Genomic DNA, 24,521 nt, shown 5'->3' with positions numbered 1-24,521 from the left:
GTGCGTTTAGTACGCCACATCTGACATTGCGTCTCACATATTCTGAAACTGACATAATTCCATCCTACCGAAAAAAGAAACAGATTTCGGAGTGAGGTTCCTGAGGTCTTGCTAGAGATGGAAGTCACTGGAGCGCTTGTCTTGCGCGTCAGATTGGCCGAGCGGTCTAAGGCGCCAGATTTAAGCTCTGCTTCCCGTAAGGGAGCGTGGGTTCGAACCCCACATCTGACAATGCTTTTTAAACATTCTGAAACTAACGTACTCCCTTGATCTTATAGAACAAGTAAATTACGCAGAAACACGCCGTGGAGATTTTACTAGAGACGACAGTGACAGCAGTGCGGGCGTCGCACGTCCGATAGCCCGAGCGGCCGAAAACAAATAGCGGAACATAGTTTCCTCGTGCCGGGTTTTAGCTCTTCTCACGGACGTTTCCGTGGTCGTTGTGTTGTGGCTCAGGGCTATTCCATTTTCCTTCCCTAAAAGGCAACGCGAGAGACTGTCAGGCAAATCCCAAGTGATCTGTACACGGACTAAGACGTCCGCACGTCTGCCAACATTCTCGCCAACTTGTATGCCGTGCCAACGACACGGGTTCATGTCCGATTACCGAAATTAGGCAGCGTTGGCCATGGTTAGTGCTCGGCTGGGTGACGAACTAGGAAGTCCGCGTGTGTTGGTTTCTTCAGTTTTGCCTTTTTCCTTAGTTTTTGGTGCTGCTGTGCGGTAATGGTACGGTCCAGCTCGCTGACCCCCCTCTTGCTCTCGGTACGCAAAGGCGCGAACGTGCGGCCACAGTCAAATGAAAGGGTCCGTTGTGTGTTTGTCGATGTGGACTCTCCCAGTCGTTTCTAGCGCCTGTCCTCTACATATACGCCCATTTGCAAGCGTCAGCTTTCGCGTCAGCCGAGCAAAGTCGAGACAAGTCGGCACATGGAGACACACGATGCTGTGAATCGTAATCCGCACTAGCCTACGAAGGGAGAAGGGAAACCATTTGTACCGTTGAAAACACTCTCCTGCGTAAAGGAGACAACTTCCGTGCGATGTCCGGCCTTCGAACCCGGAGCAGCTACTTGGGAAGCAACCATGCTGACCGACACACCACCACCGCCTTCTGCTACGCGCTGCTTGCGCCATCATGTGTCGCCTTCCCTCCTGGCGCCAGAGGCCGAAGGCGATAGCGCTGCAGGCGCTCAACGCCGAGTGCAACGCGAGCACCACTGAACCCGATTTCCTGGCGCTGCTAGGGTGACATACTGTAACTAGGCGCAGAACTGACTTTCTCTGATAAATTGGCCCTTTAATGCACATCAGGGCGAACACGAAATTTCTAATATGAAGTACTCACTGACGATCCAAAGACGTTTCAGTATGTATGCGTCGGTACCACCGGGGCAGTGCCTAAGTATTGGAAAGTGAAGGCCGACAGTTAGAGCCTCACATGAAATATTTCATTGGCTTCCCACGAGTGCGTAATGCACAGCGTGGCTGTTGCTAGGAAACGGTCTCATTCGCCGTTCGTTAATATCTAGTTTTCTTTGCATCAATGTGAAAATGTTCCTATTACTAAATACAGTTTTGCTAGTCACAGTTCAAACTGGAAGCGACGGAAGAAAGCGGTCCAACGCGCCACATTGTTTCCCGAAAGCGAGGGTGCGTTTAGTACGCCACATCTGACATTGCGTCTCACATATTCTGAAACTGACATAATTCCATCCTACCGAAAAAAGAAACAGATTTCGGAGTGAGGTTCCTGAGGTCTTGCTAGAGATGGAAGTCACTGGAGCGCTTGTCTTGCGCGTCAGATTGGCCGAGCGGTCTAAGGCGCCAGATTTAAGCTCTGCTTCCCGTAAGGGAGCGTGGGTTCGAACCCCACATCTGACAATGCTTTTTAAACATTCTGAAACTAACGTACTCCCTTGATCTTATAGAACAAGTAAATTACGCAGAAACACGCCGTGGAGATTTTACTAGAGACGACAGTGACAGCAGTGCGGGCGTCGCACGTCCGATAGCCCGAGCGGCCGAAAACAAATAGCGGAACATAGTTTCCTCGTGCCGGGTTTTAGCTCTTCTCACGGACGTTTCCGTGGTCGTTGTGTTGTGGCTCAGGGCTATTCCATTTTCCTTCCCTAAAAGGCAACGCGAGAGACTGTCAGGCAAATCCCAAGTGATCTGTACACGGACTAAGACGTCCGCACGTCTGCCAACATTCTCGCCAACTTGTATGCCGTGCCAACGACACGGGTTCATGTCCGATTACCGAAATTAGGCAGCGTTGGCCATGGTTAGTGCTCGGCTGGGTGACGAACTAGGAAGTCCGCGTGTGTTGGTTTCTTCAGTTTTGCCTTTTTCCTTAGTTTTTGGTGCTGCTGTGCGGTAATGGTACGGTCCAGCTCGCTGACCCCCCTCTTGCTCTCGGTACGCAAAGGCGCGAACGTGCGGCCACAGTCAAATGAAAGGGTCCGTTGTGTGTTTGTCGATGTGGACTCTCCCAGTCGTTTCTAGCGCCTGTCCTCTACATATACGCCCATTTGCAAGCGTCAGCTTTCGCGTCAGCCGAGCAAAGTCGAGACAAGTCGACACATGGAGACACACGATGCTGTGAATCGTAATCCGCACTAGCCTACGAAGGGAGAAGGGAAACCATTTGTACCGTTGAAAACACTCTCCTGCGTAAAGGAGACAACTTCCGTGCGATGTCCGGCCTTCGAACCCGGAGCAGCTACTTGGGAAGCAACCATGCTGACCGACACACCACCACCGCCTTCTGCTACGCGCTGCTTGCGCCATCATGTGTCGCCTTCCCTCCTGGCGCCAGAGGCCGAAGGCGATAGCGCTGCAGGCGCTCAACGCCGAGTGCAACGCGAGCACCACTGAACCCGATTTCCTGGCGCTGCTAGGGTGACATACTGTAACTAGGCGCAGAACTGACTTTCTCTGATAAATTGGCCCTTTAATGCACATCAGGGCGAACACGAAATTTCTAATATGAAGTACTCACTGACGATCCAAAGACGTTTCAGTATGTATGCGTCGGTACCACCGGGGCAGTGCCTAAGTATTGGAAAGTGAAGGCCGACAGTTAGAGCCTCACATGAAATATTTCATTGGCTTCCCACGAGTGCGTAATGCACAGCGTGGCTGTTGCTAGGAAACGGTCTCATTCGCCGTTCGTTAATATCTAGTTTTCTTTGCATCAATGTGAAAATGTTCCTATTACTAAATACAGTTTTGCTAGTCACAGTTCAAACTGGAAGCGACGGAAGAAAGCGGTCCAACGCGCCACATTGTTTCCCGAAAGCGAGGGTGCGTTTAGTACGCCACATCTGACATTGCGTCTCACATATTCTGAAACTGACATAATTCCATCCTACCGAAAAAAGAAACAGATTTCGGAGTGAGGTTCCTGAGGTCTTGCTAGAGATGGAAGTCACTGGAGCGCTTGTCTTGCGCGTCAGATTGGCCGAGCGGTCTAAGGCGCCAGATTTAAGCTCTGCTTCCCGTAAGGGAGCGTGGGTTCGAACCCCACATCTGACAATGCTTTTTAAACATTCTGAAACTAACGTACTCCCTTGATCTTATAGAACAAGTAAATTACGCAGAAACACGCCGTGGAGATTTTACTAGAGACGACAGTGACAGCAGTGCGGGCGTCGCACGTCCGATAGCCCGAGCGGCCGAAAACAAATAGCGGAACATAGTTTCCTCGTGCCGGGTTTTAGCTCTTCTCACGGACGTTTCCGTGGTCGTTGTGTTGTGGCTCAGGGCTATTCCATTTTCCTTCCCTAAAAGGCAACGCGAGAGACTGTCAGGCAAATCCCAAGTGATCTGTACACGGACTAAGACGTCCGCACGTCTGCCAACATTCTCGCCAACTTGTATGCCGTGCCAACGACACGGGTTCATGTCCGATTACCGAAATTAGGCAGCGTTGGCCATGGTTAGTGCTCGGCTGGGTGACGAACTAGGAAGTCCGCGTGTGTTGGTTTCTTCAGTTTTGCCTTTTTCCTTAGTTTTTGGTGCTGCTGTGCGGTAATGGTACGGTCCAGCTCGCTGACCCCCCTCTTGCTCTCGGTACGCAAAGGCGCGAACGTGCGGCCACAGTCAAATGAAAGGGTCCGTTGTGTGTTTGTCGATGTGGACTCTCCCAGTCGTTTCTAGCGCCTGTCCTCTACATATACGCCCATTTGCAAGCGTCAGCTTTCGCGTCAGCCGAGCAAAGTCGAGACAAGTCGACACATGGAGACACACGATGCTGTGAATCGTAATCCGCACTAGCCTACGAAGGGAGAAGGGAAACCATTTGTACCGTTGAAAACACTCTCCTGCGTAAAGGAGACAACTTCCGTGCGATGTCCGGCCTTCGAACCCGGAGCAGCTACTTGGGAAGCAACCATGCTGACCGACACACCACCACCGCCTTCTGCTACGCGCTGCTTGCGCCATCATGTGTCGCCTTCCCTCCTGGCGCCAGAGGCCGAAGGCGATAGCGCTGCAGGCGCTCAACGCCGAGTGCAACGCGAGCACCACTGAACCCGATTTCCTGGCGCTGCTAGGGTGACATACTGTAACTAGGCGCAGAACTGACTTTCTCTGATAAATTGGCCCTTTAATGCACATCAGGGCGAACACGAAATTTCTAATATGAAGTACTCACTGACGATCCAAAGACGTTTCAGTATGTATGCGTCGGTACCACCGGGGCAGTGCCTAAGTATTGGAAAGTGAAGGCCGACAGTTAGAGCCTCACATGAAATATTTCATTGGCTTCCCACGAGTGCGTAATGCACAGCGTGGCTGTTGCTAGGAAACGGTCTCATTCGCCGTTCGTTAATATCTAGTTTTCTTTGCATCAATGTGAAAATGTTCCTATTACTAAATACAGTTTTGCTAGTCACAGTTCAAACTGGAAGCGACGGAAGAAAGCGGTCCAACGCGCCACATTGTTTCCCGAAAGCGAGGGTGCGTTTAGTACGCCACATCTGACATTGCGTCTCACATATTCTGAAACTGACATAATTCCATCCTACCGAAAAAAGAAACAGATTTCGGAGTGAGGTTCCTGAGGTCTTGCTAGAGATGGAAGTCACTGGAGCGCTTGTCTTGCGCGTCAGATTGGCCGAGCGGTCTAAGGCGCCAGATTTAAGCTCTGCTTCCCGTAAGGGAGCGTGGGTTCGAACCCCACATCTGACAATGCTTTTTAAACATTCTGAAACTAACGTACTCCCTTGATCTTATAGAACAAGTAAATTACGCAGAAACACGCCGTGGAGATTTTACTAGAGACGACAGTGACAGCAGTGCGGGCGTCGCACGTCCGATAGCCCGAGCGGCCGAAAACAAATAGCGGAACATAGTTTCCTCGTGCCGGGTTTTAGCTCTTCTCACGGACGTTTCCGTGGTCGTTGTGTTGTGGCTCAGGGCTATTCCATTTTCCTTCCCTAAAAGGCAACGCGAGAGACTGTCAGGCAAATCCCAAGTGATCTGTACACGGACTAAGACGTCCGCACGTCTGCCAACATTCTCGCCAACTTGTATGCCGTGCCAACGACACGGGTTCATGTCCGATTACCGAAATTAGGCAGCGTTGGCCATGGTTAGTGCTCGGCTGGGTGACGAACTAGGAAGTCCGCGTGTGTTGGTTTCTTCAGTTTTGCCTTTTTCCTTAGTTTTTGGTGCTGCTGTGCGGTAATGGTACGGTCCAGCTCGCTGACCCCCCTCTTGCTCTCGGTACGCAAAGGCGCGAACGTGCGGCCACAGTCAAATGAAAGGGTCCGTTGTGTGTTTGTCGATGTGGACTCTCCCAGTCGTTTCTAGCGCCTGTCCTCTACATATACGCCCATTTGCAAGCGTCAGCTTTCGCGTCAGCCGAGCAAAGTCGAGACAAGTCGACACATGGAGACACACGATGCTGTGAATCGTAATCCGCACTAGCCTACGAAGGGAGAAGGGAAACCATTTGTACCGTTGAAAACACTCTCCTGCGTAAAGGAGACAACTTCCGTGCGATGTCCGGCCTTCGAACCCGGAGCAGCTACTTGGGAAGCAACCATGCTGACCGACACACCACCACCGCCTTCTGCTACGCGCTGCTTGCGCCATCATGTGTCGCCTTCCCTCCTGGCGCCAGAGGCCGAAGGCGATAGCGCTGCAGGCGCTCAACGCCGAGTGCAACGCGAGCACCACTGAACCCGATTTCCTGGCGCTGCTAGGGTGACATACTGTAACTAGGCGCAGAACTGACTTTCTCTGATAAATTGGCCCTTTAATGCACATCAGGGCGAACACGAAATTTCTAATATGAAGTACTCACTGACGATCCAAAGACGTTTCAGTATGTATGCGTCGGTACCACCGGGGCAGTGCCTAAGTATTGGAAAGTGAAGGCCGACAGTTAGAGCCTCACATGAAATATTTCATTGGCTTCCCACGAGTGCGTAATGCACAGCGTGGCTGTTGCTAGGAAACGGTCTCATTCGCCGTTCGTTAATATCTAGTTTTCTTTGCATCAATGTGAAAATGTTCCTATTACTAAATACAGTTTTGCTAGTCACAGTTCAAACTGGAAGCGACGGAAGAAAGCGGTCCAACGCGCCACATTGTTTCCCGAAAGCGAGGGTGCGTTTAGTACGCCACATCTGACATTGCGTCTCACATATTCTGAAACTGACATAATTCCATCCTACCGAAAAAAGAAACAGATTTCGGAGTGAGGTTCCTGAGGTCTTGCTAGAGATGGAAGTCACTGGAGCGCTTGTCTTGCGCGTCAGATTGGCCGAGCGGTCTAAGGCGCCAGATTTAAGCTCTGCTTCCCGTAAGGGAGCGTGGGTTCGAACCCCACATCTGACAATGCTTTTTAAACATTCTGAAACTAACGTACTCCCTTGATCTTATAGAACAAGTAAATTACGCAGAAACACGCCGTGGAGATTTTACTAGAGACGACAGTGACAGCAGTGCGGGCGTCGCACGTCCGATAGCCCGAGCGGCCGAAAACAAATAGCGGAACATAGTTTCCTCGTGCCGGGTTTTAGCTCTTCTCACGGACGTTTCCGTGGTCGTTGTGTTGTGGCTCAGGGCTATTCCATTTTCCTTCCCTAAAAGGCAACGCGAGAGACTGTCAGGCAAATCCCAAGTGATCTGTACACGGACTAAGACGTCCGCACGTCTGCCAACATTCTCGCCAACTTGTATGCCGTGCCAACGACACGGGTTCATGTCCGATTACCGAAATTAGGCAGCGTTGGCCATGGTTAGTGCTCGGCTGGGTGACGAACTAGGAAGTCCGCGTGTGTTGGTTTCTTCAGTTTTGCCTTTTTCCTTAGTTTTTGGTGCTGCTGTGCGGTAATGGTACGGTCCAGCTCGCTGACCCCCCTCTTGCTCTCGGTACGCAAAGGCGCGAACGTGCGGCCACAGTCAAATGAAAGGGTCCGTTGTGTGTTTGTCGATGTGGACTCTCCCAGTCGTTTCTAGCGCCTGTCCTCTACATATACGCCCATTTGCAAGCGTCAGCTTTCGCGTCAGCCGAGCAAAGTCGAGACAAGTCGACACATGGAGACACACGATGCTGTGAATCGTAATCCGCACTAGCCTACGAAGGGAGAAGGGAAACCATTTGTACCGTTGAAAACACTCTCCTGCGTAAAGGAGACAACTTCCGTGCGATGTCCGGCCTTCGAACCCGGAGCAGCTACTTGGGAAGCAACCATGCTGACCGACACACCACCACCGCCTTCTGCTACGCGCTGCTTGCGCCATCATGTGTCGCCTTCCCTCCTGGCGCCAGAGGCCGAAGGCGATAGCGCTGCAGGCGCTCAACGCCGAGTGCAACGCGAGCACCACTGAACCCGATTTCCTGGCGCTGCTAGGGTGACATACTGTAACTAGGCGCAGAACTGACTTTCTCTGATAAATTGGCCCTTTAATGCACATCAGGGCGAACACGAAATTTCTAATATGAAGTACTCACTGACGATCCAAAGACGTTTCAGTATGTATGCGTCGGTACCACCGGGGCAGTGCCTAAGTATTGGAAAGTGAAGGCCGACAGTTAGAGCCTCACATGAAATATTTCATTGGCTTCCCACGAGTGCGTAATGCACAGCGTGGCTGTTGCTAGGAAACGGTCTCATTCGCCGTTCGTTAATATCTAGTTTTCTTTGCATCAATGTGAAAATGTTCCTATTACTAAATACAGTTTTGCTAGTCACAGTTCAAACTGGAAGCGACGGAAGAAAGCGGTCCAACGCGCCACATTGTTTCCCGAAAGCGAGGGTGCGTTTAGTACGCCACATCTGACATTGCGTCTCACATATTCTGAAACTGACATAATTCCATCCTACCGAAAAAAGAAACAGATTTCGGAGTGAGGTTCCTGAGGTCTTGCTAGAGATGGAAGTCACTGGAGCGCTTGTCTTGCGCGTCAGATTGGCCGAGCGGTCTAAGGCGCCAGATTTAAGCTCTGCTTCCCGTAAGGGAGCGTGGGTTCGAACCCCACATCTGACAATGCTTTTTAAACATTCTGAAACTAACGTACTCCCTTGATCTTATAGAACAAGTAAATTACGCAGAAACACGCCGTGGAGATTTTACTAGAGACGACAGTGACAGCAGTGCGGGCGTCGCACGTCCGATAGCCCGAGCGGCCGAAAACAAATAGCGGAACATAGTTTCCTCGTGCCGGGTTTTAGCTCTTCTCACGGACGTTTCCGTGGTCGTTGTGTTGTGGCTCAGGGCTATTCCATTTTCCTTCCCTAAAAGGCAACGCGAGAGACTGTCAGGCAAATCCCAAGTGATCTGTACACGGACTAAGACGTCCGCACGTCTGCCAACATTCTCGCCAACTTGTATGCCGTGCCAACGACACGGGTTCATGTCCGATTACCGAAATTAGGCAGCGTTGGCCATGGTTAGTGCTCGGCTGGGTGACGAACTAGGAAGTCCGCGTGTGTTGGTTTCTTCAGTTTTGCCTTTTTCCTTAGTTTTTGGTGCTGCTGTGCGGTAATGGTACGGTCCAGCTCGCTGACCCCCCTCTTGCTCTCGGTACGCAAAGGCGCGAACGTGCGGCCACAGTCAAATGAAAGGGTCCGTTGTGTGTTTGTCGATGTGGACTCTCCCAGTCGTTTCTAGCGCCTGTCCTCTACATATACGCCCATTTGCAAGCGTCAGCTTTCGCGTCAGCCGAGCAAAGTCGAGACAAGTCGACACATGGAGACACACGATGCTGTGAATCGTAATCCGCACTAGCCTACGAAGGGAGAAGGGAAACCATTTGTACCGTTGAAAACACTCTCCTGCGTAAAGGAGACAACTTCCGTGCGATGTCCGGCCTTCGAACCCGGAGCAGCTACTTGGGAAGCAACCATGCTGACCGACACACCACCACCGCCTTCTGCTACGCGCTGCTTGCGCCATCATGTGTCGCCTTCCCTCCTGGCGCCAGAGGCCGAAGGCGATAGCGCTGCAGGCGCTCAACGCCGAGTGCAACGCGAGCACCACTGAACCCGATTTCCTGGCGCTGCTAGGGTGACATACTGTAACTAGGCGCAGAACTGACTTTCTCTGATAAATTGGCCCTTTAATGCACATCAGGGCGAACACGAAATTTCTAATATGAAGTACTCACTGACGATCCAAAGACGTTTCAGTATGTATGCGTCGGTACCACCGGGGCAGTGCCTAAGTATTGGAAAGTGAAGGCCGACAGTTAGAGCCTCACATGAAATATTTCATTGGCTTCCCACGAGTGCGTAATGCACAGCGTGGCTGTTGCTAGGAAACGGTCTCATTCGCCGTTCGTTAATATCTAGTTTTCTTTGCATCAATGTGAAAATGTTCCTATTACTAAATACAGTTTTGCTAGTCACAGTTCAAACTGGAAGCGACGGAAGAAAGCGGTCCAACGCGCCACATTGTTTCCCGAAAGCGAGGGTGCGTTTAGTACGCCACATCTGACATTGCGTCTCACATATTCTGAAACTGACATAATTCCATCCTACCGAAAAAAGAAACAGATTTCGGAGTGAGGTTCCTGAGGTCTTGCTAGAGATGGAAGTCACTGGAGCGCTTGTCTTGCGCGTCAGATTGGCCGAGCGGTCTAAGGCGCCAGATTTAAGCTCTGCTTCCCGTAAGGGAGCGTGGGTTCGAACCCCACATCTGACAATGCTTTTTAAACATTCTGAAACTAACGTACTCCCTTGATCTTATAGAACAAGTAAATTACGCAGAAACACGCCGTGGAGATTTTACTAGAGACGACAGTGACAGCAGTGCGGGCGTCGCACGTCCGATAGCCCGAGCGGCCGAAAACAAATAGCGGAACATAGTTTCCTCGTGCCGGGTTTTAGCTCTTCTCACGGACGTTTCCGTGGTCGTTGTGTTGTGGCTCAGGGCTATTCCATTTTCCTTCCCTAAAAGGCAACGCGAGAGACTGTCAGGCAAATCCCAAGTGATCTGTACACGGACTAAGACGTCCGCACGTCTGCCAACATTCTCGCCAACTTGTATGCCGTGCCAACGACACGGGTTCATGTCCGATTACCGAAATTAGGCAGCGTTGGCCATGGTTAGTGCTCGGCTGGGTGACGAACTAGGAAGTCCGCGTGTGTTGGTTTCTTCAGTTTTGCCTTTTTCCTTAGTTTTTGGTGCTGCTGTGCGGTAATGGTACGGTCCAGCTCGCTGACCCCCCTCTTGCTCTCGGTACGCAAAGGCGCGAACGTGCGGCCACAGTCAAATGAAAGGGTCCGTTGTGTGTTTGTCGATGTGGACTCTCCCAGTCGTTTCTAGCGCCTGTCCTCTACATATACGCCCATTTGCAAGCGTCAGCTTTCGCGTCAGCCGAGCAAAGTCGAGACAAGTCGACACATGGAGACACACGATGCTGTGAATCGTAATCCGCACTAGCCTACGAAGGGAGAAGGGAAACCATTTGTACCGTTGAAAACACTCTCCTGCGTAAAGGAGACAACTTCCGTGCGATGTCCGGCCTTCGAACCCGGAGCAGCTACTTGGGAAGCAACCATGCTGACCGACACACCACCACCGCCTTCTGCTACGCGCTGCTTGCGCCATCATGTGTCGCCTTCCCTCCTGGCGCCAGAGGCCGAAGGCGATAGCGCTGCAGGCGCTCAACGCCGAGTGCAACGCGAGCACCACTGAACCCGATTTCCTGGCGCTGCTAGGGTGACATACTGTAACTAGGCGCAGAACTGACTTTCTCTGATAAATTGGCCCTTTAATGCACATCAGGGCGAACACGAAATTTCTAATATGAAGTACTCACTGACGATCCAAAGACGTTTCAGTATGTATGCGTCGGTACCACCGGGGCAGTGCCTAAGTATTGGAAAGTGAAGGCCGACAGTTAGAGCCTCACATGAAATATTTCATTGGCTTCCCACGAGTGCGTAATGCACAGCGTGGCTGTTGCTAGGAAACGGTCTCATTCGCCGTTCGTTAATATCTAGTTTTCTTTGCATCAATGTGAAAATGTTCCTATTACTAAATACAGTTTTGCTAGTCACAGTTCAAACTGGAAGCGACGGAAGAAAGCGGTCCAACGCGCCACATTGTTTCCCGAAAGCGAGGGTGCGTTTAGTACGCCACATCTGACATTGCGTCTCACATATTCTGAAACTGACATAATTCCATCCTACCGAAAAAAGAAACAGATTTCGGAGTGAGGTTCCTGAGGTCTTGCTAGAGATGGAAGTCACTGGAGCGCTTGTCTTGCGCGTCAGATTGGCCGAGCGGTCTAAGGCGCCAGATTTAAGCTCTGCTTCCCGTAAGGGAGCGTGGGTTCGAACCCCACATCTGACAATGCTTTTTAAACATTCTGAAACTAACGTACTCCCTTGATCTTATAGAACAAGTAAATTACGCAGAAACACGCCGTGGAGATTTTACTAGAGACGACAGTGACAGCAGTGCGGGCGTCGCACGTCCGATAGCCCGAGCGGCCGAAAACAAATAGCGGAACATAGTTTCCTCGTGCCGGGTTTTAGCTCTTCTCACGGACGTTTCCGTGGTCGTTGTGTTGTGGCTCAGGGCTATTCCATTTTCCTTCCCTAAAAGGCAACGCGAGAGACTGTCAGGCAAATCCCAAGTGATCTGTACACGGACTAAGACGTCCGCACGTCTGCCAACATTCTCGCCAACTTGTATGCCGTGCCAACGACACGGGTTCATGTCCGATTACCGAAATTAGGCAGCGTTGGCCATGGTTAGTGCTCGGCTGGGTGACGAACTAGGAAGTCCGCGTGTGTTGGTTTCTTCAGTTTTGCCTTTTTCCTTAGTTTTTGGTGCTGCTGTGCGGTAATGGTACGGTCCAGCTCGCTGACCCCCCTCTTGCTCTCGGTACGCAAAGGCGCGAACGTGCGGCCACAGTCAAATGAAAGGGTCCGTTGTGTGTTTGTCGATGTGGACTCTCCCAGTCGTTTCTAGCGCCTGTCCTCTACATATACGCCCATTTGCAAGCGTCAGCTTTCGCGTCAGCCGAGCAAAGTCGAGACAAGTCGACACATGGAGACACACGATGCTGTGAATCGTAATCCGCACTAGCCTACGAAGGGAGAAGGGAAACCATTTGTACCGTTGAAAACACTCTCCTGCGTAAAGGAGACAACTTCCGTGCGATGTCCGGCCTTCGAACCCGGAGCAGCTACTTGGGAAGCAACCATGCTGACCGACACACCACCACCGCCTTCTGCTACGCGCTGCTTGCGCCATCATGTGTCGCCTTCCCTCCTGGCGCCAGAGGCCGAAGGCGATAGCGCTGCAGGCGCTCAACGCCGAGTGCAACGCGAGCACCACTGAACCCGATTTCCTGGCGCTGCTAGGGTGACATACTGTAACTAGGCGCAGAACTGACTTTCTCTGATAAATTGGCCCTTTAATGCACATCAGGGCGAACACGAAATTTCTAATATGAAGTACTCACTGACGATCCAAAGACGTTTCAGTATGTATGCGTCGGTACCACCGGGGCAGTGCCTAAGTATTGGAAAGTGAAGGCCGACAGTTAGAGCCTCACATGAAATATTTCATTGGCTTCCCACGAGTGCGTAATGCACAGCGTGGCTGTTGCTAGGAAACGGTCTCATTCGCCGTTCGTTAATATCTAGTTTTCTTTGCATCAATGTGAAAATGTTCCTATTACTAAATACAGTTTTGCTAGTCACAGTTCAAACTGGAAGCGACGGAAGAAAGCGGTCCAACGCGCCACATTGTTTCCCGAAAGCGAGGGTGCGTTTAGTACGCCACATCTGACATTGCGTCTCACATATTCTGAAACTGACATAATTCCATCCTACCGAAAAAAGAAACAGATTTCGGAGTGAGGTTCCTGAGGTCTTGCTAGAGATGGAAGTCACTGGAGCGCTTGTCTTGCGCGTCAGATTGGCCGAGCGGTCTAAGGCGCCAGATTTAAGCTCTGCTTCCCGTAAGGGAGCGTGGGTTCGAACCCCACATCTGACAATGCTTTTTAAACATTCTGAAACTAACGTACTCCCTTGATCTTATAGAACAAGTAAATTACGCAGAAACACGCCGTGGAGATTTTACTAGAGACGACAGTGACAGCAGTGCGGGCGTCGCACGTCCGATAGCCCGAGCGGCCGAAAACAAATAGCGGAACATAGTTTCCTCGTGCCGGGTTTTAGCTCTTCTCACGGACGTTTCCGTGGTCGTTGTGTTGTGGCTCAGGGCTATTCCATTTTCCTTCCCTAAAAGGCAACGCGAGAGACTGTCAGGCAAATCCCAAGTGATCTGTACACGGACTAAGACGTCCGCACGTCTGCCAACATTCTCGCCAACTTGTATGCCGTGCCAACGACACGGGTTCATGTCCGATTACCGAAATTAGGCAGCGTTGGCCATGGTTAGTGCTCGGCTGGGTGACGAACTAGGAAGTCCGCGTGTGTTGGTTTCTTCAGTTTTGCCTTTTTCCTTAGTTTTTGGTGCTGCTGTGCGGTAATGGTACGGTCCAGCTCGCTGACCCCCCTCTTGCTCTCGGTACGCAAAGGCGCGAACGTGCGGCCACAGTCAAATGAAAGGGTCCGTTGTGTGTTTGTCGATGTGGACTCTCCCAGTCGTTTCTAGCGCCTGTCCTCTACATATACGCCCATTTGCAAGCGTCAGCTTTCGCGTCAGCCGAGCAAAGTCGAGACAAGTCGACACATGGAGACACACGATGCTGTGAATCGTAATCCGCACTAGCCTACGAAGGGAGAAGGGAAACCATTTGTACCGTTGAAAACACTCTCCTGCGTAAAGGAGACAACTTCCGTGCGATGTCCGGCCTTCGAACCCGGAGCAGCTACTTGGGAAGCAACCATGCTGACCGACACACCACCACCGCCTTCTGCTACGCGCTGCTTGCGCCATCATGTGTCGCCTTCCCTCCTGGCGCCAGAGGCCGAAGGCGATAGCGCTGCAGGCGCTCAACGCCGAGTGCAACGCGAGCACCACTGAACCCGATTTCCTGGCGCTGCTAGGGTGACATACTGTAACTAGGCGCAGAACTGACTTTCTCTGATAAATTGGCCCTTTAATGCACATCAGGGCGAACACGAAATTTCTAATATGAAGTACTCACTGACGATCCAAAGACGTTTCAGTATGTATGCGTCGGTACCACCGGGGCAGTGCCTAAGTATTGGAAAGTGAAGGCCGACAGTTAGAGCCTCACATGAAATATTTCATTGGCTTCCCACGAGTGCGTAATGCACAGCGTGGCTGTTGCTAGGAAACGGTCTCATTCGCCGTTCGTTAATATCTAGTTTTCTTTGCATCAATGTGAAAATGTTCCTATTACTAAATACAGTTTTGCTAGTCACAGTTCAAACTGGAAGCGACGGAAGAAAGCGGTCCAACGCGCCACATTGTTTCCCGAAAGCGAGGGTGCGTTTAGTACGCCACATCTGACATTGCGTCTCACATATTCTGAAACTGACATAATTCCATCCTACCGAAAAAAGAAACAGATTTCGGAGTGAGGTTCCTGAGGTCTTGCTAGAGATGGAAGTCACTGGAGCGCTTGTCTTGCGCGTCAGATTGGCCGAGCGGTCTAAGGCGCCAGATTTAAGCTCTGCTTCCCGTAAGGGAGCGTGGGTTCGAACCCCACATCTGACAATGCTTTTTAAACATTCTGAAACTAACGTACTCCCTTGATCTTATAGAACAAGTAAATTACGCAGAAACACGCCGTGGAGATTTTACTAGAGACGACAGTGACAGCAGTGCGGGCGTCGCACGTCCGATAGCCCGAGCGGCCGAAAACAAATAGCGGAACATAGTTTCCTCGTGCCGGGTTTTAGCTCTTCTCACGGACGTTTCCGTGGTCGTTGTGTTGTGGCTCAGGGCTATTCCATTTTCCTTCCCTAAAAGGCAACGCGAGAGACTGTCAGGCAAATCCCAAGTGATCTGTACACGGACTAAGACGTCCGCACGTCTGCCAACATTCTCGCCAACTTGTATGCCGTGCCAACGACACGGGTTCATGTCCGATTACCGAAATTAGGCAGCGTTGGCCATGGTTAGTGCTCGGCTGGGTGACGAACTAGGAAGTCCGCGTGTGTTGGTTTCTTCAGTTTTGCCTTTTTCCTTAGTTTTTGGTGCTGCTGTGCGGTAATGGTACGGTCCAGCTCGCTGACCCCCCTCTTGCTCTCGGTACGCAAAGGCGCGAACGTGCGGCCACAGTCAAATGAAAGGGTCCGTTGTGTGTTTGTCGATGTGGACTCTCCCAGTCGTTTCTAGCGCCTGTCCTCTACATATACGCCCATTTGCAAGCGTCAGCTTTCGCGTCAGCCGAGCAAAGTCGAGACAAGTCGACACATGGAGACACACGATGCTGTGAATCGTAATCCGCACTAGCCTACGAAGGGAGAAGGGAAACCATTTGTACCGTTGAAAACACTCTCCTGCGTAAAGGAGACAACTTCCGTGCGATGTCCGGCCTTCGAACCCGGAGCAGCTACTTGGGAAGCAACCATGCTGACCGACACACCACCACCGCCTTCTGCTACGCGCTGCTTGCGCCATCATGTGTCGCCTTCCCTCCTGGCGCCAGAGGCCGAAGGCGATAGCGCTGCAGGCGCTCAACGCCGAGTGCAACGCGAGCACCACTGAACCCGATTTCCTGGCGCTGCTAGGGTGACATACTGTAACTAGGCGCAGAACTGACTTTCTCTGATAAATTGGCCCTTTAATGCACATCAGGGCGAACACGAAATTTCTAATATGAAGTACTCACTGACGATCCAAAGACGTTTCAGTATGTATGCGTCGGTACCACCGGGGCAGTGCCTAAGTATTGGAAAGTGAAGGCCGACAGTTAGAGCCTCACATGAAATATTTCATTGGCTTCCCACGAGTGCGTAATGCACAGCGTGGCTGTTGCTAGGAAACGGTCTCATTCGCCGTTCGTTAATATCTAGTTTTCTTTGCATCAATGTGAAAATGTTCCTATTACTAAATACAGTTTTGCTAGTCACAGTTCAAACTGGAAGCGACGGAAGAAAGCGGTCCAACGCGCCACATTGTTTCCCGAAAGCGAGGGTGCGTTTAGTACGCCACATCTGACATTGCGTCTCACATATTCTGAAACTGACATAATTCCATCCTACCGAAAAAAGAAACAGATTTCGGAGTGAGGTTCCTGAGGTCTTGCTAGAGATGGAAGTCACTGGAGCGCTTGTCTTGCGCGTCAGATTGGCCGAGCGGTCTAAGGCGCCAGATTTAAGCTCTGCTTCCCGTAAGGGAGCGTGGGTTCGAACCCCACATCTGACAATGCTTTTTAAACATTCTGAAACTAACGTACTCCCTTGATCTTATAGAACAAGTAAATTACGCAGAAACACGCCGTGGAGATTTTACTAGAGACGACAGTGACAGCAGTGCGGGCGTCGCACGTCCGATAGCCCGAGCGGCCGAAAACAAATAGCGGAACATAGTTTCCTCGTGCCGGGTTTTAGCTCTTCTCACGGACGTTTCCGTGGTCGTTGTGTTGTGGCTCAGGGCTATTCCATTTTCCTTCCCTAAAAGGCAACGCGAGAGACTGTCAGGCAAATCCCAAGTGATCTGTACACGGACTAAGACGTCCGCACGTCTGCCAACATTCTCGCCAACTTGTATGCCGTGCCAACGACACGGGTTCATGTCCGATTACCGAAATTAGGCAGCGTTGGCCATGGTTAGTGCTCGGCTGGGTGACGAACTAGGAAGTCCGCGTGTGTTGGTTTCTTCAGTTTTGCCTTTTTCCTTAGTTTTTGGTGCTGCTGTGCGGTAATGGTACGGTCCAGCTCGCTGACCCCCCTCTTGCTCTCGGTACGCAAAGGCGCGAACGTGCGGCCACAGTCAAATGAAAGGGTCCGTTGTGTGTTTGTCGATGTGGACTCTCCCAGTCGTTTCTAGCGCCTGTCCTCTACATATACGCCCATTTGCAAGCGTCAGCTTTCGCGTCAGCCGAGCAAAGTCGAGACAAGTCGACACATGGAGACACACGATGCTGTGAATCGTAATCCGCACTAGCCTACGAAGGGAGAAGGGAAACCATTTGTACCGTTGAAAACACTCTCCTGCGTAAAGGAGACAACTTCCGTGCGATGTCCGGCCTTCGAACCCGGAGCAGCTACTTGGGAAGCAACCATGCTGACCGACACACCACCACCGCCTTCTGCTACGCGCTGCTTGCGCCATCATGTGTCGCCTTCCCTCCTGGCGCCAGAGGCCGAAGGCGATAGCGCTGCAGGCGCTCAACGCCGAGTGCAACGCGAGCACCACTGAACCCGATTTCCTGGCGCTGCTAGGGTGACATACTGTAACTAGGCGCAGAACTGACTTTCTCTGATAAATTGGCCCTTTAATGCACATCAGGGCGAACACGAAATTTCTAATATGAAGTACTCACTGACGATCCAAAGACGTTTCAGTATGTATGCGTCGGTACCACCGGGGCAGTGCCTAAGTATTGGAAAGTGAAGGCCGACAGTTAGAGCCTCACATGAAATATTTCATTGGCTTCCCACGAGTGCGTAATGCACAGCGTGGCTGTTGCTAGGAAACGGTCTCATTCGCCGTTCGTTAATATCTAGTTTTCTTTGCATCAATGTGAAAATGTTCCTATTACTAAATACAGTTTTGCTAGTCACAGTTCAAACTGGAAGCGACGGAAGAAAGCGGTCCAACGCGCCACATTGTTTCCCGAAAGCGAGGGTGCGTTTAGTACGCCACATCTGACATTGCGTCTCACATATTCTGAAACTGACATAATTCCATCCTACCGAAAAAAGAAACAGATTTCGGAGTGAGGTTCCTGAGGTCTTGCTAGAGATGGAAGTCACTGGAGCGCTTGTCTTGCGCGTCAGATTGGCCGAGCGGTCTAAGGCGCCAGATTTAAGCTCTGCTTCCCGTAAGGGAGCGTGGGTTCGAACCCCACATCTGACAATGCTTTTTAAACATTCTGAAACTAACGTACTCCCTTGATCTTATAGAACAAGTAAATTACGCAGAAACACGCCGTGGAGATTTTACTAGAGACGACAGTGACAGCAGTGCGGGCGTCGCACGTCCGATAGCCCGAGCGGCCGAAAACAAATAGCGGAACATAGTTTCCTCGTGCCGGGTTTTAGCTCTTCTCACGGACGTTTCCGTGGTCGTTGTGTTGTGGCTCAGGGCTATTCCATTTTCCTTCCCTAAAAGGCAACGCGAGAGACTGTCAGGCAAATCCCAAGTGATCTGTACACGGACTAAGACGTCCGCACGTCTGCCAACATTCTCGCCAACTTGTATGCCGTGCCAACGACACGGGTTCATGTCCGATTACCGAAATTAGGCAGCGTTGGCCATGGTTAGTGCTCGGCTGGGTGACGAACTAGGAAGTCCGCGTGTGTTGGTTTCTTCAGTTTTGCCTTTTTCCTTAGTTTTTGGTGCTGCTGTGCGGTAATGGTACGGTCCAGCTCGCTGACCCCCCTCTTGCTCTCGGTACGCAAAGGCGCGAACGTGCGGCCACAGTCAAATGAAAGGGTCCGTTGTGTGTTTGTCGATGTGGACTCTCCCAGTCGTTTCTAGCGCCTGTCCTCTACATATACGCCCATTTGCAAGCGTCAGCTTTCGCGTCAGCCGAGCAAAGTCGAGACAAGTCGACACATGGAGACACACGATGCTGTGAATCGTAATCCGCACTAGCCTACGAAGGGAGAAGGGAAACCATTTGTACCGTTGAAAACACTCTCCTGCGTAAAGGAGACAACTTCCGTGCGATGTCCGGCCTTCGAACCCGGAGCAGCTACTTGGGAAGCAACCATGCTGACCGACACACCACCACCGCCTTCTGCTACGCGCTGCTTGCGCCATCATGTGTCGCCTTCCCTCCTGGCGCCAGAGGCCGAAGGCGATAGCGCTGCAGGCGCTCAACGCCGAGTGCAACGCGAGCACCACTGAACCCGATTTCCTGGCGCTGCTAGGGTGACATACTGTAACTAGGCGCAGAACTGACTTTCTCTGATAAATTGGCCCTTTAATGCACATCAGGGCGAACACGAAATTTCTAATATGAAGTACTCACTGACGATCCAAAGACGTTTCAGTATGTATGCGTCGGTACCACCGGGGCAGTGCCTAAGTATTGGAAAGTGAAGGCCGACAGTTAGAGCCTCACATGAAATATTTCATTGGCTTCCCACGAGTGCGTAATGCACAGCGTGGCTGTTGCTAGGAAACGGTCTCATTCGCCGTTCGTTAATATCTAGTTTTCTTTGCATCAATGTGAAAATGTTCCTATTACTAAATACAGTTTTGCTAGTCACAGTTCAAACTGGAAGCGACGGAAGAAAGCGGTCCAACGCGCCACATTGTTTCCCGAAAGCGAGGGTGCGTTTAGTACGCCACATCTGACATTGCGTCTCACATATTCTGAAACTGACATAATTCCATCCTACCGAAAAAAGAAACAGATTTCGGAGTGAGGTTCCTGAGGTCTTGCTAGAGATGGAAGTCACTGGAGCGCTTGTCTTGCGCGTCAGATTGGCCGAGCGGTCTAAGGCGCCAGATTTAAGCTCTGCTTCCCGTAAGGGAGCGTGGGTTCGAACCCCACATCTGACAATGCTTTTTAAACATTCTGAAACTAACGTACTCCCTTGATCTTATAGAACAAGTAAATTACGCAGAAACACGCCGTGGAGATTTTACTAGAGACGACAGTGACAGCAGTGCGGGCGTCGCACGTCCGATAGCCCGAGCGGCCGAAAACAAATAGCGGAACATAGTTTCCTCGTGCCGGGTTTTAGCTCTTCTCACGGACGTTTCCGTGGTCGTTGTGTTGTGGCTCAGGGCTATTCCATTTTCCTTCCCTAAAAGGCAACGCGAGAGACTGTCAGGCAAATCCCAAGTGATCTGTACACGGACTAAGACGTCCGCACGTCTGCCAACATTCTCGCCAACTTGTATGCCGTGCCAACGACACGGGTTCATGTCCGATTACCGAAATTAGGCAGCGTTGGCCATGGTTAGTGCTCGGCTGGGTGACGAACTAGGAAGTCCGCGTGTGTTGGTTTCTTCAGTTTTGCCTTTTTCCTTAGTTTTTGGTGCTGCTGTGCGGTAATGGTACGGTCCAGCTCGCTCGCTGACCCCCCTCTTGCTCTCGGTACGCAAAGGCGCGAACGTGCGGCCACAGTCAAATGAAAGGGTCCGTTGTGTGTTTGTCGATGTGGACTCTCCCAGTCGTTTCTAGCGCCTGTCCTCTACATATACGCCCATTTGCAAGCGTCAGCTTTCGCGTCAGCCGAGCAAAGTCGAGACAAGTCGACACATGGAGACACACGATGCTGTGAATCGTAATCCGCACTAGCCTACGAAGGGAGAAGGGAAACCATTTGTACCGTTGAAAACACTCTCCTGCGTAAAGGAGACAACTTCCGTGCGATGTCCGGCCTTCGAACCCGGAGCAGCTACTTGGGAAGCAACCATGCTGACCGACACACCACCACCGCCTTCTGCTACGCGCTGCTTGCGCCATCATGTGTCGCCTTCCCTCCTGGCGCCAGAGGCCGAAGGCGATAGCGCTGCAGGCGCTCAACGCCGAGTGCAACGCGAGCACCACTGAACCCGATTTCCTGGCGCTGCTAGGGTGACATACTGTAACTAGGCGCAGAACTGACTTTCTCTGATAAATTGGCCCTTTAATGCACATCAGGGCGAACACGAAATTTCTAATATGAAGTACTCACTGACGATCCAAAGACGTTTCAGTATGTATGCGTCGGTACCACCGGGGCAGTGCCTAAGTATTGGAAAGTGAAGGCCGACAGTTAGAGCCTCACATGAAATATTTCATTGGCTTCCCACGAGTGCGTAATGCACAGCGTGGCTGTTGCTAGGAAACGGTCTCATTCGCCGTTCGTTAATATCTAGTTTTCTTTGCATCAATGTGAAAATGTTCCTATTACTAAATACAGTTTTGCTAGTCACAGTTCAAACTGGAAGCGACGGAAGAAAGCGGTCCAACGCGCCACATTGTTTCCCGAAAGCGAGGGTGCGTTTAGTACGCCACATCTGACATTGCGTCTCACATATTCTGAAACTGACATAATTCCATCCTACCGAAAAAAGAAACAGATTTCGGAGTGAGGTTCCTGAGGTCTTGCTAGAGATGGAAGTCACTGGAGCGCTTGTCTTGCGCGTCAGATTGGCCGAGCGGTCTAAGGCGCCAGATTTAAGCTCTGCTTCCCGTAAGGGAGCGTGGGTTCGAACCCCACATCTGACAATGCTTTTTAAACATTCTGAAACTAACGTACTCCCTTGATCTTATAGAACAAGTAAATTACGCAGAAACACGCCGTGGAGATTTTACTAGAGACGACAGTGACAGCAGTGCGGGCGTCGCACGTCCGATAGCCCGAGCGGCCGAAAACAAATAGCGGAACATAGTTTCCTCGTGCCGGGTTTTAGCTCTTCTCACGGACGTTTCCGTGGTCGTTGTGTTGTGGCTCAGGGCTATTCCATTTTCCTTCCCTAAAAGGCAACGCGAGAGACTGTCAGGCAAATCCCAAGTGATCTGTACACGGACTAAGACGTCCGCACGTCTGCCAACATTCTCGCCAACTTGTATGCCGTGCCAACGACACGGGTTCATGTCCGATTACCGAAATTAGGCAGCGTTGGCCATGGTTAGTGCTCGGCTGGGTGACGAACTAGGAAGTCCGCGTGTGTTGGTTTCTTCAGTTTTGCCTTTTTCCTTAGTTTTTGGTGCTGCTGTGCGGTAATGGTACGGTCCAGCTCGCTGACCCCCCTCTTGCTCTCGGTACGCAAAGGCGCGAACGTGCGGCCACAGTCAAATGAAAGGGTCCGTTGTGTGTTTGTCGATGTGGACTCTCCCAGTCGTTTCTAGCGCCTGTCCTCTACATATACGCCCATTTGCAAGCGTCAGCTTTCGCGTCAGCCGAGCAAAGTCGAGACAAGTCGACACATGGAGACACACGATGCTGTGAATCGTAATCCGCACTAGCCTACGAAGGGAGAAGGGAAACCATTTGTACCGTTGAAAACACTCTCCTGCGTAAAGGAGACAACTTCCGTGCGATGTCCGGCCTTCGAACCCGGAGCAGCTACTTGGGAAGCAACCATGCTGACCGACACACCACCACCGCCTTCTGCTACGCGCTGCTTGCGCCATCATGTGTCGCCTTCCCTCCTGGCGCCAGAGGCCGAAGGCGATAGCGCTGCAGGCGCTCAACGCCGAGTGCAACGCGAGCACCACTGAACCCGATTTCCTGGCGCTGCTAGGGTGACATACTGTAACTAGGCGCAGAACTGACTTTCTCTGATAAATTGGCCCTTTAATGCACATCAGGGCGAACACGAAATTTCTAATATGAAGTACTCACTGACGATCCAAAGACGTTTCAGTATGTATGCGTCGGTACCACCGGGGCAGTGCCTAAGTATTGGAAAGTGAAGGCCGACAGTTAGAGCCTCACATGAAATATTTCATTGGCTTCCCACGAGTGCGTAATGCACAGCGTGGCTGTTGCTAGGAAACGGTCTCATTCGCCGTTCGTTAATATCTAGTTTTCTTTGCATCAATGTGAAAATGTTCCTATTACTAAATACAGTTTTGCTAGTCACAGTTCAAACTGGAAGCGACGGAAGAAAGCGGTCCAACGCGCCACATTGTTTCCCGAAAGCGAGGGTGCGTTTAGTACGCCACATCTGACATTGCGTCTCACATATTCTGAAACTGACATAATTCCATCCTACCGAAAAAAGAAACAGATTTCGGAGTGAGGTTCCTGAGGTCTTGCTAGAGATGGAAGTCACTGGAGCGCTTGTCTTGCGCGTCAGATTGGCCGAGCGGTCTAAGGCGCCAGATTTAAGCTCTGCTTCCCGTAAGGGAGCGTGGGTTCGAACCCCACATCTGACAATGCTTTTTAAACATTCTGAAACTAACGTACTCCCTTGATCTTATAGAACAAGTAAATTACGCAGAAACACGCCGTGGAGATTTTACTAGAGACGACAGTGACAGCAGTGCGGGCGTCGCACGTCCGATAGCCCGAGCGGCCGAAAACAAATAGCGGAACATAGTTTCCTCGTGCCGGGTTTTAGCTCTTCTCACGGACGTTTCCGTGGTCGTTGTGTTGTGGCTCAGGGCTATTCCATTTTCCTTCCCTAAAAGGCAACGCGAGAGACTGTCAGGCAAATCCCAAGTGATCTGTACACGGACTAAGACGTCCGCACGTCTGCCAACATTCTCGCCAACTTGTATGCCGTGCCAACGACACGGGTTCATGTCCGATTACCGAAATTAGGCAGCGTTGGCCATGGTTAGTGCTCGGCTGGGTGACGAACTAGGAAGTCCGCGTGTGTTGGTTTCTTCAGTTTTGCCGTTTTCCTTAGTTTTTGGTGCTGCTGTGCGGTAATGGTACGGTCCAGCTCGCTGACCCCCCTCTTGCTCTCGGTACGCAAAGGCGCGAACGTGCGGCCACAGTCAAATGAAAGGGTCCGTTGTGTGTTTGTCGATGTGGACTCTCCCAGTCGTTTCTAGCGCCTGTCCTCTACATATACGCCCATTTGCAAGCGTCAGCTTTCGCGTCAGCCGAGCAAAGTCGAGACAAGTCGACACATGGAGACACACGATGCTGTGAATCGTAATCCGCACTAGCCTACGAAGGGAGAAGGGAAACCATTTGTACCGTTGAAAACACTCTCCTGCGTAAAGGAGACAACTTCCGTGCGATGTCCGGCCTTCGAACCCGGAGCAGCTACTTGGGAAGCAACCATGCTGACCGACACACCACCACCGCCTTCTGCTACGCGCTGCTTGCGCCATCATGTGTCGCCTTCCCTCCTGGCGCCAGAGGCCGAAGGCGATAGCGCTGCAGGCGCTCAACGCCGAGTGCAACGCGAGCACCACTGAACCCGATTTCCTGGCGCTGCTAGGGTGACATACTGTAACTAGGCGCAGAACTGACTTTCTCTGATAAATTGGCCCTTTAATGCACATCAGGGCGAACACGAAATTT

General features: G+C 51.4%; 15 non-coding genes across 15 annotated transcripts; all 15 read left to right on the top strand.

Moving 5' to 3' along the window:
* The first annotated feature begins 147 nt into the window (after positions 1–147).
* On the top strand, positions 148–231 carry Trnal-uaa. Its single transcript has one exon. It is a non-coding gene; the product is annotated as a tRNA-Leu (tRNA).
* Positions 232–1,803: 1,572 nt separating this feature from the next.
* Trnal-uaa lies at positions 1,804–1,887 on the top strand. The gene has a single exon. It is a non-coding gene; the product is annotated as a tRNA-Leu (tRNA).
* Positions 1,888–3,459: 1,572 nt separating this feature from the next.
* Positions 3,460–3,543, top strand: Trnal-uaa. Its single transcript has one exon. It is a non-coding gene; the product is annotated as a tRNA-Leu (tRNA).
* A 1,572-nt stretch (positions 3,544–5,115) lies between these two features.
* Trnal-uaa lies at positions 5,116–5,199 on the top strand. The gene has a single exon. It is a non-coding gene; the product is annotated as a tRNA-Leu (tRNA).
* A 1,572-nt stretch (positions 5,200–6,771) lies between these two features.
* Trnal-uaa lies at positions 6,772–6,855 on the top strand. Its single transcript has one exon. It is a non-coding gene; the product is annotated as a tRNA-Leu (tRNA).
* A 1,572-nt stretch (positions 6,856–8,427) lies between these two features.
* On the top strand, positions 8,428–8,511 carry Trnal-uaa. The gene has a single exon. It is a non-coding gene; the product is annotated as a tRNA-Leu (tRNA).
* A 1,572-nt stretch (positions 8,512–10,083) lies between these two features.
* On the top strand, positions 10,084–10,167 carry Trnal-uaa. Its single transcript has one exon. It is a non-coding gene; the product is annotated as a tRNA-Leu (tRNA).
* Positions 10,168–11,739: 1,572 nt separating this feature from the next.
* Positions 11,740–11,823, top strand: Trnal-uaa. Its single transcript has one exon. It is a non-coding gene; the product is annotated as a tRNA-Leu (tRNA).
* A 1,572-nt stretch (positions 11,824–13,395) lies between these two features.
* Trnal-uaa lies at positions 13,396–13,479 on the top strand. The gene has a single exon. It is a non-coding gene; the product is annotated as a tRNA-Leu (tRNA).
* Positions 13,480–15,051: 1,572 nt separating this feature from the next.
* Trnal-uaa lies at positions 15,052–15,135 on the top strand. Its single transcript has one exon. It is a non-coding gene; the product is annotated as a tRNA-Leu (tRNA).
* Positions 15,136–16,707: 1,572 nt separating this feature from the next.
* On the top strand, positions 16,708–16,791 carry Trnal-uaa. The gene has a single exon. It is a non-coding gene; the product is annotated as a tRNA-Leu (tRNA).
* A 1,572-nt stretch (positions 16,792–18,363) lies between these two features.
* On the top strand, positions 18,364–18,447 carry Trnal-uaa. The gene has a single exon. It is a non-coding gene; the product is annotated as a tRNA-Leu (tRNA).
* Positions 18,448–20,019: 1,572 nt separating this feature from the next.
* Positions 20,020–20,103, top strand: Trnal-uaa. Its single transcript has one exon. It is a non-coding gene; the product is annotated as a tRNA-Leu (tRNA).
* A 1,576-nt stretch (positions 20,104–21,679) lies between these two features.
* Positions 21,680–21,763, top strand: Trnal-uaa. Its single transcript has one exon. It is a non-coding gene; the product is annotated as a tRNA-Leu (tRNA).
* Positions 21,764–23,335: 1,572 nt separating this feature from the next.
* On the top strand, positions 23,336–23,419 carry Trnal-uaa. The gene has a single exon. It is a non-coding gene; the product is annotated as a tRNA-Leu (tRNA).
* The last annotated feature ends 1,102 nt before the right edge of the window (positions 23,420–24,521 follow it).

This window comes from Schistocerca piceifrons, unplaced genomic scaffold (assembly GCF_021461385.2).
Source record: "Schistocerca piceifrons isolate TAMUIC-IGC-003096 unplaced genomic scaffold, iqSchPice1.1 HiC_scaffold_1772, whole genome shotgun sequence".
Lineage (NCBI taxonomy): Eukaryota > Metazoa > Arthropoda > Insecta > Orthoptera > Acrididae > Schistocerca > Schistocerca piceifrons.
This window is presented reverse-complemented; position numbering and strand designations above follow the sequence as displayed.